This window comes from Ochotona curzoniae, unplaced genomic scaffold, assembly GCF_017591425.1.
Source record: "Ochotona curzoniae isolate NIBS_2020 unplaced genomic scaffold, NIBS_Ocur_1.0 contig_64, whole genome shotgun sequence".
NCBI lineage: Eukaryota > Metazoa > Chordata > Mammalia > Lagomorpha > Ochotonidae > Ochotona > Ochotona curzoniae.
The window spans coordinates 20,648,246-20,664,763 of NW_024466502.1; positions in this window are offsets into that span (position 1 = coordinate 20,648,246).

Genomic DNA, 16,518 nt, shown 5'->3' on the forward strand with positions numbered 1-16,518 from the left:
AATAAATTTTAAAGCCTATAATTGTTGCCTAGATTATTATTGATGTTTGTTCTCACTGCTTTTCCTCTATTCCACTTGGTGTTTTTTTTATGGGCATCATGCATCAGTTGTTCAGTTAGATTGTGTCATCTTAGAGAGTGATAGCTGTCTGGTAAATCTATGATAATAGGCATAAATGCTACTGCTAAATGCTGGTCATTGTATTACTGAGGACTCTGGGTTTGCAAGTGAAGCAAAGTCATCCCACGGTAATCTTATTCAAAGAGTGGATCTGGACAAAGGGGGAAGTAAGGGCTATGCAAGCAAAAAGCATGGAAGTAAGAGGTGTAGCTGGTGTCAAAATAGTGTGTTCAAAAATACATAAGCACAAGGCATTGCCACTCTGAGACAGAATTCTATCCGACGATATTTGAAGAAGAGGAGGGAGGAGAAGAGAAGATCTTACCATTCAACTCTAGTAGCAAAAGCACATGGAAAAGGCATTTGGTGTTTGTTTACCTGTTCTGAGTCATATGCCACATCTTTGAGACAATTACTTTAGGCTGGAGGAAAAAAAAAAACACAGGAAAAGTTAAATGATAACCAGGGATAGAGACATAGAAAGTAGAATGTATTGGGCCCAGTGCAATGACTCAGTGGCTAAATCCATGTCTTACACATGCCAGGATCCCCTACGGGTGCCAGTCCACGTCCGGGCCGCTTCCCACCTAGCCCACTGCTTGTGGCTAGGGAAAGCAGAGGCCTTGGGCCCCTGCACCTACATGTGAGACCTGAATAACTGACAATAAGAACTGTCTCTTCATTTGACCTTCTTTCTTTAATGTGTAGTACTTCATAATACATAAAAATGCTTAATAAACTTTTTTTTAAGAAAAATGAGTCTCTGTCACACTTAGGAAGCCAATAAAGAACAATTCAATTTTCAAATCCTTTCCCATTTCAAAAAGTCAATTTTGAAAGATGCACATATATTCATAATGCTCAACTTTAATTTTATTTAATAAATTAGTTATCACTCAGATGCATTATGATATCTTATACAAACACATCTGATTCTCCCTAGTTATTATCTAACATCATTGTAAATCTGAGAGATATCTGCTTACCCATTCTGGATGGAAAGCTTATCAGCAATTAAATCTTATGTTCTGAGGTCAATATGGCCTGGATTACCCCACTTCACAATCACCTAAGCTCACCTCATGGAAACGTGGGGATAGAATACTCATTTACTCATTTCTACAAGCCTACTTATCCCGTTAATGGTCCCAACTCATCACTGCTTTCTTCCTTCTTTCATCATGAGGAGAAAACTCTGTCCTTACTCCTAGAATCTGCTTAGCCAATCAAATGTCATTCTAGCCAATCAAATGTCAAAGCGAAGAGCTTGCTAGTGCTGAATCTAAACCACTGGAAGTCATTTTCTATTTTTTGTGCCCTCCCTTGGTCCTCCACATTTAGCTTGAGAAGATTCCCAAGCTAGCCTGATGAAGGACAGGAGACAAGTGGCAGCCAAGACCCCACTCTCGTTGAAACTCAGACATGAGAATGAGCCCAGAAATTCTAAGGAAAGTTAGCCCGCTAAGATGAAATCATTGGTGTGTAAAGGCTTACAAATTAAGCAAATACTTATTTGTGCTGCACTGTTGTGGCCATAGAAATCTAATGAAAACTGTCATTCATTGCCTATTTAAATCACACCTGTACCGGTTTAACATCCTCAGTGCTTACCACCTTCAACTTGGTCGCATTTCTATCTTTATTTCACATATCACTTACAATGTTCTTTGAAATACCTGCCTATGATTTTGAGTACTTCAGCTGGTCGTTCTGATTCATTTGAAAGCATGTAATGAAGCAAATACTTTGTCACCAGCAGTCATGTATGCTCAGTGCTTCGGCAGGCACTAAACAAGCAATAGTTTCAGAATGTTGAAAATTCTTAGTCTTGTCAACTTGACCAAACATGGGCAAAACTTAATTCATAACCAGAAAAAAATAAGACCATGTGTGATTTGTATTAGTCACATAAACCATCCCTGATCTCATCTAAGAGCTGCATTTTTAATTGACAATTAAAAATCATAGACTTCAACATCTTTACCCTCATATTATGTTTTCATATAAACAAAGACATTACAAAAATAAAAGTTCTAAACTATCTGTAGTCCAAAAGCCTTACAACTTACGCACAATGCCCCGGTTGCTTAATCACTCCCATTCAATCCAAGGAAAGCACATTTTAAACAAGGCCTTTAGCTTTTCCAAGGAAAAGCAAGATAAATCTTTAGAGCACAAGGTTATCTTCAGAATGGATAATAGAGTCTTTAAGAGCCCATGCTCTGAAAGGGACTTCTCAACCCAGGAAACTGAGAAGAGTGAGTTGTTCTTCCTCCCCTTTCTTTAAAAAAGGCTAAAGGAAGTAAAATTGGACAATGAGAACTGCTCCCGTTCATCTTTCTGGAAATGCTATCTGGTTTCCACTTTAGTCAGTAGCTGCCTGTTGCTTCAAGCTGAAGTCACTCAATGATTATCCAGATTCTATTGCCTAAAATAAGAAGAGCTATCTATAAAGGCACGTTTAGGAAATCTAAAGGATATGTGCCTAACCCCTAAAAACATTGAGGTTATCTAAACATTGAGGTTACAAGAACAAGCATATTTTATCCACCAACACAAGCATTCCTTCTCATCTCTGCATATTATAGAATTATATATTTACACACAATTGGCCTCAATACTTCCTCTACCCTCACCTAAATAATCAAGTCAATGTTTGCTACATGTATTATATCCTAATTACCACAAGAATTTCCTGACAGTAAAAACTATCTTTATTTTCATGACAACTTACAGACATTCACCTACTAGGCAAATCACACATGCTAACTTCTGTCACTATTTTAAGGCTTGAGTTCTTGGGGCCCTACACCCATGTGGGAGACACAAAGGAAGCTCCTGGCTTCTGGCTTCAGATTAGCTTAGCCTCAGCCAATGGGGCCATTTGAGGAGTGAACAAACAGATAGAAGATCTCCCTCTCTCTCTCTCTTTGTCCTTCTCTCTGTAAATCCACCTTTCAAATAAAAACAAATGAATCGTCAAAAATAAGACAGGCAAAATAAATCATTATTCAAATTAGATCTTTTATCTATGAAGTTAAATAATAATAAAAGTTATCAAAAATATTTTGATTACATACATATAAAATACATTTAGTAAATCATTGGTGATGTTTCTCACCACTTTTTGGAACCACAGAGCTGGTATTTTAGAAATCAAAATTACCCCTGCTTCAATGTTCTGTTCAGAGGTAGTGGCAAGAGAGTAACTGAATGCTGTTTGGACTTCATGACCTGCTTCCAAAAGATAAAATAGAGTGCAAGGAAAATAGAAACTTTTAAAGCAAGAAACCTAGAAAACACCACCTCCCCATGAATGATAACATCTGTGTTAAATCATGTTGGTGACATGTAACTCTTAATAGCAGGCAAGGAAAGGCCATCTCCTAACTGTTCCATCCTTCCCAAAGGAAACTACAAGCTCATCTAGCCATGAGAAATACATTAGCAAAATCCAAATAAGGAGATATTCAAAAGGTTACTAATCAATATAGCTCAAAACCATCAATGTGCTTTTAAAAAAAAGCAAAGGCTGTAAAATTGAACTTAAAGCAACACAAAAGTAAATTCAGTATAGTGTCTTGGAGTATATTCCATGATAGAAAAAATGACATTTCCCCCAAAACTTGAGGGGTATGAATAAAGTGTGAAACTTAATTTGTGGGAATATACTGTTTCCTAATTGTAGGAAAAATAACAATAAATAAAGGATGTTATCATTAGGGGAAAAGTAAATAACATTGTACAGAAGCTTTAGAAGCAATTTTTGCATTTCTTTGCTGTGAATCAAAAATTATTCCAAAATTCAATGTTTGTGCCAAAGGGATTGGAATAAGAAAGGGTGTACAAGCACAGACACTTCAAGAAGAAATAATTCATGACAGGCTCAGCATATCAAAGAAGTAAGGAGCTAAATATTATGTGTGAGAAATAAATCTAACCAATAATCCTAGAATCTCTGGGTAATGTTCATCTTTCTCCTGGTTTTCTCAGATTAGTGTTTTTATAGACTAACTGGGGAGTAAACTTCCATTAGATCACCAGTGTGACATGTTAAGGGAAGGAAAACAGCACACAGCAACTCGCATAAACGACTAAATACATCTATTATGCTTTATCATCCATCCATACTTTGTCCCAAAGTCCTTACCTGATGGGGATGGCCCAAGTCTTCTTAAACAATAAATGTAAGTTTTTGATAGCTCTTGTTGTACTTGATTTTTACATGTTTAGTACCCTGGAAATCATATTCTTTGGAACTCATTACATTGCACTCCTGTACCCAATAGCACCAATCTTATGTCTTCCTGACAGTCAGGAAACAGCTTCATTGGCAACATGATTCATTCCTTTGGTGCTCATTTCTCCACTGGCAGGAAGGCTGCAAACTCATTATGTTTGAAGTAAAAGAAAACAGAAAAATAAAGGAGCTCATGATTTAGGAGCTCACCTACTTACAAAATTTATCCAAGATGAATATCCAAGCAAAATGACAAGATTTTGAAATAAAACCTTAGTGGCCTCCATTGTAGTATCTTTCTTAAGCTTTCCACACTCTGTATAGCACATGAATCTATAAAGATATCACAAACCCCATTGGATCTGTTGATTCTTGGAAGCCGAGGGAGAAAACCACTTGTACTGCAACTGGAATGTTTCTTTGCTCTCTTCTTAGTATTTATAAACAGTTCTGCAAGCAGTTCAATGCATAAACAAATCAAAGCCATATATTCACATGCGTTGCAAATCCATAAACAGTTGTGTCTCTTCCTCAATAGTGGAGAATAAAAGGAGTCATTAGTGGCCTTCGCTTTGAGTAGCATCTCAACAGGCCCAATACCACTGGACTTCCGGAAAGGAAAACAAAAATTTCTGAATATCATTTCTTGTTTTGGGTGTTGTATTTCACATGTAGGTTTTAACAAAATATTGATTATAGCTTCTACATTCTGCTTACATGTCTCTAGTACTGTGCCTAATGTGATATATAATGATTATAACCTAAAGATAAGTAATATAAGAACAACCCAGTGTCACATCCTAATAGATAATGTGATAGTTTCTAAAATCCCCAGAATAGATGATGCTACAGTGTGATAGAGCAAACAGAAGTAGAAGTAAGGATTATGTTTGAGGGTTCATGTGTAAGGGTCCACATTTATACCTTCCAAGAAAAGGTTTTTTTAGATGATTTCTACTTTCTGGAACTGAGTCTCAAAAGAAAAAAGATACATTAATAACAATGAAAATCAGTGTTAATCTTGCACCCTGTGGCACCAGACTCCCATATGGGCACCTGTTAGTGTCCCAGTCACTCCACCTCCAATCTAGCTCTGCTGATGGCCAGGGAAAGTAGCAAAGGGTGGCCCAAAGCCTCAGGAACCTGCATCCAAATTCTGACCTAGAGGATGCTCCTGGCCCCAAGCTCAGATCAGGTCATTCCTGCTATTATGGCCATTCGAGCAGGTGGAAGATCTTTCCGCCTTTGCTTCTCTCCACAAATCTGCGTTTCAAATAAAAATAAATAAATCTTTAAAAGAAACTCAGCTTACAGTTTCAGCACTCCTATGTGTTGATTTGTCCCACCAAAGTGAGTTATATGAAACAGAAACTGAACTAGAATCATGATGCATTTCTATCTAGTGCTACATTTCACTAAGATTTCATAAAATATAAATATCTGCCATCTACATAAATCAAAAAGATAAATTGAACGAGGGTTGCCTACAAATCACCCCTGCTGCATCTATTAAGCTCTTGATGGCACCCCTAATTTCTGAAAGTCTTACTTTTACTTTGTTATTGGGAAAACTCCACAGGATTCCACTGTCTCTTTTCCATATTCAAATATATCTAATCAGAATATGCAATATGGAATTAAGGGTATAATCATGATCTAATCTTGAGAATCTACTGATCCAGCAGAATTTTATTTGTCCTCTGACATTGACATCACCAGCTCATGATTCTGGTTACCAGGAGATAGTGTTGGGCTTCATCTAAATCCAACAATCCTCCTTGGGTAAGACTATTTCTCTTCCTCAAGGCACAGTTGCTACAAATCCTTTTATGGGATGGAAGCCTAGAATGAAGATTTCCACCAATCTGCTTCTTCATTCACAGGGCTCTCGTTCTGTGAGATGACTCAGGCTGAAAGTCATCCTTCTATTAGCACATTAGAATCATGTATGTTTTCAATAGAGATTATTGGGATTTCATTGCCCCAAGGCATCTCTTTTCATCCCCCCAAAAAAAAAAACAAAACCCTGTGATTACTTAGCTGTCATCAAAGATTGCTGTGGGCCTGACTGTCCAGTGCTGAAACTATATTCTCCTTGCTTCTGGCTCACAGGTAATGCTGTTTGCCTTCTGCCTCCAGAGACTCTGAGCATTAGCACTGGGATAGGAATCGTACCTCGGTAACAATGCCAGAGGAGTACGTCCTCAGCTGTGACCCAGGTACTGCCTGCTGCAACGCGTTTTAGGGATTCTTGTGACCCTTTTGTCATTTTACCCAATAGGTGAATGATACTGGCTTTTTACCCTCTCGGACAAGCAATGAGGTCACATATGCAGATTACCCATCTCTCCATAATTTTGAGCACTTTATTCTGCATTACACAGAAGAGTTTCAGTCATTTCAATTTAGTAGCATGGATTAGTACTAAATCAACCTCCTCAGAACAACTATTTCCTATGTAAAATCTTAATCCAAAAACTGTAAATTGCTGGAAAGATGAAATATGAAACACAGTATGCTTCTATATCCATAAAATCACATTGATAAGCCCATCTATGCTCAAACATTTCTAAGAATTTTTCTTAAAAACAAAACACTCCACAAATAGAAGTAAAAGATAGGTACTGTATAAAGGAAAATCATAACAGTCAAAGGGCGAGTAGGACACTCAGTGTCATGGTGGAGATGGAGATCAAAAATCCACAGCTGTGTCCCAGGCCAGGAGGGCAACTTGCTCAGATTCCACATCAGAAAGCTCCAGAAGGTATTTCTTCAGAATATGGAAGCAAAATAAATTATCCTGCACTTTGGATGGAAATGTGGCGTTCCTAATAATAATAAGCCTTTTTGTTAAGATTTATTTTATTTTTTTAAGATTTATTTTTCTTATTTTTATTGTTTTTATTGGAAAGGCAGATATACAGAGAGGAGAGACAGAGAGGAAGATCCTCCATCTGATGATTCACTCCCCAAGTGAGCGCAACGGCCAATGCTATGCCAATCCGAAGCCAGGAGACTCCTCGGGGTCTCCCACGCGGGTGCAGGGTCCCAAAGCTTTGGGCCGTCCTCGACTGCTTTCCCAGGCCACAGGCAGGGAGCTGGAAGGGAAGCGGGGCTGCCAGGATTAGAACCGGCGCCCATATGGGATCCAGGGCATGCAAGGCGAGGACCTTAACCACTTGCGCCACCGCGCTGGGCCCGATTTAGTTTATTTTTATTGCAAAGCCAGATATACAGAGGGGAGGGGAGACAGAGAGGAAGTTTTGTCCATTGATTCCCTCCCCAAGTGGCCACAATGGCCGGAACTGAGCCAATCCGAAGCCAGGAGCCTGGAGCTTCATTCAGGTCTCCCACGTGCATGCAGGGTCCCAAGGCTTTGGGCCATCCTCCGCTGCTTTCCCAGGCCACAAGCAAGGAGCTGGATGGGAAGCAGGGTCACTGGGATTAGAACTGGCACCCATTTGGGATCCTGGCACTTTCAAGGCAAGGACTTTAGCCACTAGGCCACCACACTGGGCCCATAATAGTATTAACTTTTACACATAAATTTATTTAGAAAATAAGTAAACAAGATACCTAATTAGTATAGAAAAAAATGCTAACAATCTTGGAAGGCAAAAAAAAAATTGTAACACATTGTTAAGTCTCACTTTCAATTAATATTAACACAGTTACAACAACAAAAAGCTGAGTGAAATGACTGTAAAATGATGATAAAGAAGGGGCAACATGAAAATAGGAGTATTTGTGTGGGAGCCCACAAGTATGTCGAGCAAGATAAGGCACTATAAAAGCAACCTTCAGACTCATCTTCCATATCAGCAAACACTGGACACAAACAATTACAAAAACAAGAAGCTACAAAGTTAGATTATAAGATGTCTGGAAGTGGGCACAAAAAGAAATCACCGAAAAGGTCAAAAGCAATTATCTAAAGTAGAAAAACAAGCAAGAATATAAGCAACAAAAATTTAACATCTGAAAATCTCATATGATAATGTGGATATTTCAACAATGGGCATGGATTAACTTGATATAAATTCCCTTCTACCTAAGGGAAAATGTCTTATAAATATTATAATACTGGCATCTAAAATTTGCATGCCAAGACAACTAACCTTTATGAACATTCTATGAGATGGATTATTAATTCTGTGTTGCACAAGAGAAAACTGACACTCAGAAAGATTAAGAAGCTTGTCCAATGGCCCTTCTTTAGTCAGCAATGAACCCAAGATTCAGATTCTGAATTATGTGGCTGCAAAGTTCTTTTTTCCTTGTGCTATAAATGCACTGCACTAGTAAAATGGCTTCATGGAATGACTGCAGACAGCTTTAGCCAGGCCTCTAGCAAGTGATATTTTAAAGAAATTGCAGGGAACAAGAGCATGTCCCTTACACAAGGAAAGTTGGGAAGTGTGTGGAGGGAGGCTAGGAAAAGCTGATCTCGTTATAAGAAAGTCATGTTATGACACTTGGCAGACTGTTGATCAGCTTTAATGAAGACATGGCTAGAGAATCTTTCTGCTTACTCTCAGGGTATAAAGAGGGCTAAAGAACACGTAGTCCCTTATGCTACTTCCTTTATAAAATTAGATTGTCTTCACAGAACATCAAACACACATCCATCTGGAAGACTCGTGTGTCATAAGAACAGATGTTTTAATGACCCACAACAAGAGGAAAAGTAAATACAGAGTAAGAGCTTTTGCCAAAGCAGATTTTAACAGGATCATCAGTGTCTTCTTGGAAAGCCAGTAAATTCTTTGCTTCACTGGGATACAGGCACAGATACAGGCACAGATACAGGCACGGATACAGGCACGGATACAGGCACGGATACAGGCACGGATACAGGCACGGATACAGGCACGGATACAGGCACGGATACAGGCACGGATACAGGCACGGATACAGGCACGGATACAGGCACAGATACAGGCACGGATACAGGCACGGATACAGGCACGGATAGAGGCACGGATACAGGCACAGATACAGGCACGGATACAGGCACAGATACCGGCACGGATACAGGCCTTCTGGGCCAAATCTCGCCTGCTTCCCGGCGTTAGATTCATCCTTTTAAAAAAACACACTAATCTAAACATACCCATCTATCTTCCTCTAGTAAGTTCCAGTCTAGCAGCAACTTCAATCTTTAAAGAAGCATTTGAATCTTGACCATAATCTTTGCCTAATTTGTCCTGTGATTTGTGAAATAATTAAACATGAATTTTTCCCAATAAATCCATTTTCTCCAGAAACTCTTTAAAATGATATTTCTTATGTCTTTTCTGCTTTCTTTGGATTTTGTGGCAACATCCTTATGGAAAAGAATTTAGATAACTGTATAGCTAGTCTGTATGGTTTTGGATACCATTCTCTATATGTATACATTTTGAAAATACTTCTTAAAATTGTTCCTATTATATCATAAAACATAAATTTATTCACACAGCATGATCTAAGCAAATTGTAATACAGAAAAGTCTGTAGATGTCCTGACAATTATCATAAATACTACAATAATAAAAAGCTAATGGCTTAGATAGTTAATCTAGTAACATACTCAGAAACAACATGCTATTTAAGAGTGTAAATTACATTACACTTTCATGTAACATCATGAAAGTGTACAAAGGCTCTGATTTATATTCTCTGATTCTGACTTACTGCAATAAATAAGAAAGCATTGTTCAAAGCTTTTGCCCATGGCCTAGTTTTAAAGAAGGTAATTATGATTTCAAAATGTTTGGCATAGAGAGATCCAATTATTTACACATTTGGCACAATAGGTAAATTGTTAGCTAAATTTGAACAAGAAGTTTCAAGTAGAGCAAAAAGAACATCAGTGTAGGCTACCGGAAGAAGTAACAATTCTGACTCTACCAAGGTGTGTGAAGAATCACAATTCAAACTAGAGACACTGCACACTAGAAGCACACAAAATTCTCTCTTTATCCAGGCATAGGAACGTAAGTCAGATAACTCTAGAAACATTTTTATAAACTATCTTTTCCTAACAAAAGCTGCTTAGAGATGAACTTCTTCCACCACCCAGTTAATTGCATCATCGCTCATCTGTGCTGTGGAGAACTGTGACACTGGATACTTGGGACACTCATGACTTCAGCGCGAGTCAAAAGGAATGTTCCTTTGAGACCTCGCAGCAGAACTGAGCAAGAAAGCTTGGTCTTACCTTTTACTATTCCAGCGACCCATGCAAGCAGTTAGAAAACAGTGAGCGGAGACACATTCATGCCCTGAGGGTGAAAAAAAGCATAGTCTCTGACTCATACAGAAGTTCAGTGCTAAAGTTATAGATTTCCACACCCATATATATGTATACCTTATTGGATGGTCCTATGGTTACATTAGTCAGGCTGTTTCACACACACACACACAAAAGAAGAATAGCAAGTCTTCCCTGCATAATGGGAGTTTTTATAAGAAAATACCTAGAAGCAGATAAACAAAGAAAATCATTGAACAGAAATTAGACGGACTGATGCTTTTCTAAGCCTCTTCAAGTTTGTACGCAAGCTGCCTACCGTGTGGTTAGTTTACTTCAAAATTATTTGACAGAAAATATCTAGCTGAGGTAATTAGGTAGAATGTGCTGGAAACTTTCTCATAAGGCAGAGTTCTAGATCCTTGGCCACCAACTAGATCACACAACCCCAGGTGCCCAGTCTGTAGTTGGGTACCACTAGAAACCAATGAGAAAGGAAACTGCATCTGGCTGCCCTGACACCCACATTCTAAAACTGTCATGGGATCCAAAGCAGTTTAAAGATGGGTTCTGCTTTCACATGGCCTGAATTACCACCTGAAGTTGCTACATTAAGCTCACGCACATAGGGAACGTGGCTTGATGTTGCTAAGCCTCTGTGAAAGAAATAGAACAATCTTCAGTGTCTCACAGCTGGTTGTACACTTTAATGATATAATCCATACAGAATACTTAGCTGAGAGATCAGATAATATCACCACTTAGAAAAATTCATTAAATCATGCCTATTAGTCATCTTAGTATTCATTTGCATACCACTAAAAATTTCAAAGGAATATAAAATTAAACACACACTTACTATATGAATCAGCATTTGTAGCCCTTGTTATTCGCCCCAAACAACTGAAAATGTACATCCATACAGAAACTTCCACAAAGATGTTTAAAATAGCTTTATTTATGATTGTCAAGTGTTGCAAACAACTAAGAGGTCCTATAGGATGTAAATTATGATTGTGGTCAATCCAGGAAATGGAATATTATTAGTTCTGAAAAAGAAACAATCTAAGCCATGAAAAAAAATATGGAGAAAGCTTAAATGTGTATGATCAACTGAAAGAAAAAAGTCTGAAAAAGCTACTTACTGAGTGATTTCAACTATACAACATCCTGGAAGAGGCAAATTTATGGAAATAGAGGAAAGATCAGCAGTCTTCACAGGTGAGAATGTTGAAATAAAGAATGAGCAGTTATGGCAATGAAACTCACTTTACTTGTAGGCTGTTCTAATGACAAATGCAAAGCTGAGCCTTATTATAACCGAGGACTTGGGCGACAATGATGCTCCAATGTAGGTCTATCAGTTGTAACAAACAGCACTCATCTGGAGGATGTTATGATGGAGGAGGCTATGCAACAGGCTGTGGGGGTCAGATGGAACTCTCTGTACTAAAACTAACTCAAAGCTTTCTAGAGAACTAACTCAAGTTTTCTGCAGACCCAAAGTCGCTCTAAAAACTGGCCTAGTAAACAAAAAAGAAAACTCCAGAGTAACCAAAAGGACTTAGTAGCCACACAAGCAGTCTTCGGGTAAACACTGTACCTGAGAATCTTGAATCCTTTTGTGAATCCATTCATGAAGCAAAACTATTAGTCTGATTGCCAGTGATTTTATTGTATTTTGTTTTGGGTTCTATTCAGAATTCCTTTATATTGAAAACAGAGAGTATAACAGTAAGTCTAAATGTCCATACACTTTTAAAATGTGTTTTAAAGTAACATAAAATACACATAATTGAAGTGTATTTGTGGCTTCATACCAGCATGATCACATAGCTGGTGAAGCTGCTCCCTGTGCAGCCCAGCATGAGAGCCTAATGGCTAACTCCTCGCCTTACATGCCTGGGATCTCATTTGGGCACTGGTCCATAACCCCCGTTCCTCTGTTTTCCATCCAGCTCCCTGCTTGTGACCTAGGAAATCAGTGGAGGGTGGCCAAAGCCTTGGGACCCTGCACCCACATGAGAGACCTAGAAGAAGCTCCTGGCTTCAGATCTACTCAGCCCTGGCTGTTGTGGCTACTTGAGAACTGAGCCAGTGGGTGGAAGATCTTTCTCTTTTTCCTTCTATCTGTTTATCCACCTTCCAATGAAATAAATAAATCTTAACAACAACAACAAGCTGCCACCCATGAGACCAACACCCCATATGTATGTTGGTTTGTGTCCCAGCAGCTCCACTTAACCCAGCTTGCTGCTATTGTCTGGGGAAAGCAGTGGAACATGGTCTCGTTGTTTTGATCCTGTCCATTTACATGGGAGATACCGATGAAATGGTCGGCTCTCGAAGTCAGCTGGCCCTGCCCTGGCCGTTGAGGCCATCTGAGGAGTGAACCTACAAATGGAAACTCTCTTTCTGTCTTTTCTTTTCTGTGTAATTTGATTTTCAAATAAATTAGTTTCACAAAAGTCACATTTTCAGGCACTGCTATTCCTCAGAATCTCTTTTAAAGCCACAAAAATAAACACTAAGAGAACTTTTATTGCAACTCTGGGTATCCTTGAGAAAAGTTATTCAGCCTCTGCTCCTACACAGATTAAGAGGTGAGGCCTATACAACCAAATAAACCAATGTGGGCCTTGTCTTCAGGCTGGTCTATACTTAGTTCCTATATATTAGTAGTGAGATTGTGAAAATGATTCAATTACTTAGAATGTCAATCTCCTCAAGTCAATTAAATTACATAGTTTCTATGGGAACAGAGGCACCTTTTTCTTAACTCACATGTACAGGCAATACAGAATTATGTCTGATAAGTCTTGTTCTAAAGCTCACAGCTCCCAAATCACAAAATGTACCATAGTCACCTGGAAGTATTTTTAAACCTACACTGCTGGATCCCACCTCCGGATTTCCAATTTTGTAGGCCATGATTGGAGCATGGAATTTGCATTCCCAACAAGGTCTAGGTGATACTGATGCATACAGTACAAGGCATGCATTTTGCAAACCACTGCTGTAAACTCACGGGTCATTGTCCCCTTCATGTGCTATCTGTGAATTCTCAACCACCACCCCTGTTGATGCAATCAAAGTCCCTCCCCTGTTAACCTTTCTTCTTTCACTTGCAACCCTATCAATGCTCACAAGCACCGTTGCCAGCTTGTGCCACTTAGATATGATTTACAATGGTTTCTATCGCACCACTAGAACCAAGATGTTACAAAGCATTTGAGTTTAATTCTGTTATCCTTCCCAATCTCTAAATTTCTTATAGGCAGAAATCTTTCTGTAGTTTTTCTTTCATCCTCAGCTTTGGAGAAATGCATGGTACATAATTGGAACACAATCGGCGTTTTGTGGAATTCATGTGAACTCTAGGCCAAAAACAATACCTAACCCCTAGTTATCAGACCCACATCTCTGAGAAAGATCAACTTGAAATAAATGATGATGTAACTCTTCACCGCCATGTATTAAAAACTTTCAGTTCCTCTAAAAGAAATAAATGTGGTGTTTTGTTTGTAGAAAAACAGGCATACATTTTATAGGTTTACTCTTGTGAACATCTTTGCGCCTCTCTGGGCTTCAGTATGACCACAGTCCTGCGTCAGTCTCTCCATTGGCCTTCACTGACTGAACTCGATAACCACAAACCCCTAACACTTACTGCACTGTGGCTAAAAATACCTAATTTTCCAAACAAGGGTTTCTCACTTGCTACCAGCATGAAAATAGACCACAGCCTGGGCAAGGTTGGCCCTTGAGGATCTGAAGTCCAGAGAAGCAAATAGGCGAGAAGGCCCAAGGAAAAGGTTTAAATTCAGCGTAAGGAATACGACTGGGGTGACCAAACCCACGTCTGTGGAAGTGTCTCCTTCGCAAATTGCAGGCAACACCACGCCTGCTGTCTTCCAACCGCAGGGCGTGTTTATACTGTGTTATTCACTCAACTGCAAACTTCACTGAGAGGCCAAAAAACAGGTATTGTTTCAAGGGTACGGTGTCCTAAGTCATGTTCTTACTTGTCCTATCCTTCTTTTCAGCAGACATTATGACTAATAAGTTCAATGAGCCAAAGAGTGCAGAGAGAGGGGGAAAAAAAGCCAGAGAGAGCCGAAATATGGTAAGGACTAGAGAAAACCCTGAAAACCAGGCTCTAGAAAAAAAAAAAAAAAAAAAACACAAGACCATGATCCCTGGTTCCCAAGAGGATGTAAGTTGAACATTTTTGTTGTGTTTTTATTCTCCTTGTTGTTTTTGTTTTAATCATTGTTGGGCTTGGGGAAGATGAGAGAATGCATAGCTAGTGGAAAATCCTGGAATCTCCTAGTCCAGACTGTGAAAAATTCAAACATGTCACAGAGTAGGAAACACCCAGAATAAATTCTAGGAAAACCAAGCAACCAATCTGTTGGTACATAGCATTCATCTTACGAAAGAGAACTAAACAAGCCTCATAATCCCTTTAATAATTAAGGATAGACTGTGTTTGCTTATTTAATGCAACAATCTGAAACCCTGCCTATTGGAATTTTACCTAAAAGAGTCCTACCTTTGCAATGTTCTTGCTCTATTTTTGTAGCTTATTAACAAGTCATAGCGCATAATTGCTAGGCCTATTCCTTAATGCAGACAGTATCCCATCTGTAGCTGGAGTCAGTTGTTGAATATTCTCTGTGTGTTTAGTATATTTAAAATGCTATTGTTGCAGAGGGAGAATTGTGGCACAACAAATTAATCTGTCACTTGGGATGTCTATATCCCATGTCAAGAGTGCATGGTTCAAGTCCTGGCTACTCCTGGTTTCCGAATCAACTTTTTTCCGATGAGTCCAGAACACAATGAATGATGTCCACAGAACTTGGTTCCCAGCCACCAGCATGGGAGACCTAGATGAAGTGCCTAGATCTTGGTTTCAGCTGGATCCAGCCCCAAGATTTAGGCTTTGATGAGTGAAACAGTGGAAGACAGCTCTGTCTCTCTCTCTCTCTTGCACGCTCTCTTGACCTCTCACTCCCTCTCATATCACCTGCTTTTAGATAGAATGTTTAAATAAAACAAAATGCTATTATGTTGGACTGGATGTTTGGACTGGTGGCACGTCACCAGTTAGGACATTTATATCTCGTATCAGAGCACCTAAATCTGAGTCTCAGCTCTGAAGACAATTCCAGTTTCCTCCTATCTCACATCCTGGAGACAGCACATGATGACTCAAGGAATAGAAACCCCACTACCCAGACTGGAGACCCAGACTGAGGTACTTACTCCTAAATTTGGCCTGATACAGTCCCCAGGTTATGGACATCTGGGGTGTGGAGAAACAAATGAAAGCTCCCTGCTTCCACCTACCCCCAAAAAACAGCTTCAAATTTTGTAAATAAAAATGGCAATATTCTCTCCTAAAGAGTCTCACTTTTTAAAATTTGCTATGATGATACTGGAATTAGAGAATAGCTGAAAGACTCTGACGGTCATTTTCCACAAAGAGCCACCAATGTGAACAGCCAATTCTGCACTGGACCTATAGCAGCCAAATGAGAAGCCGCATGGTGCCTTTTGGAGTATAATAAGCTGTGCATTGAGGGCAAATGGTTTGTTTAGCAACTAAGACACTAGTTTGTACACCTGCATGTCACATCAGAGTACCAAGCCTCAAGTCCTGGCTCGGGCCCCAGATTTCGGTTTCTTGTTAGGATGCAGCAGAAATGGATCGGGCATTTGTATCGTTGCCACTCAAGTTGAAGACTTGAATTGAGTTCTTCAGTATTGGTTTCTGCAAACTTATCAGGGATGCGGGGTATGAAGCAGCAAGTAGTACTAATCAAATGCATAAGTTTCTTTCTTTCTTTAGTTCTTTCTTTCCTTCTTTCTTTCTTTCAGAAAAGAAAGATTTATTTATTTATTATTTGAAAGGCAT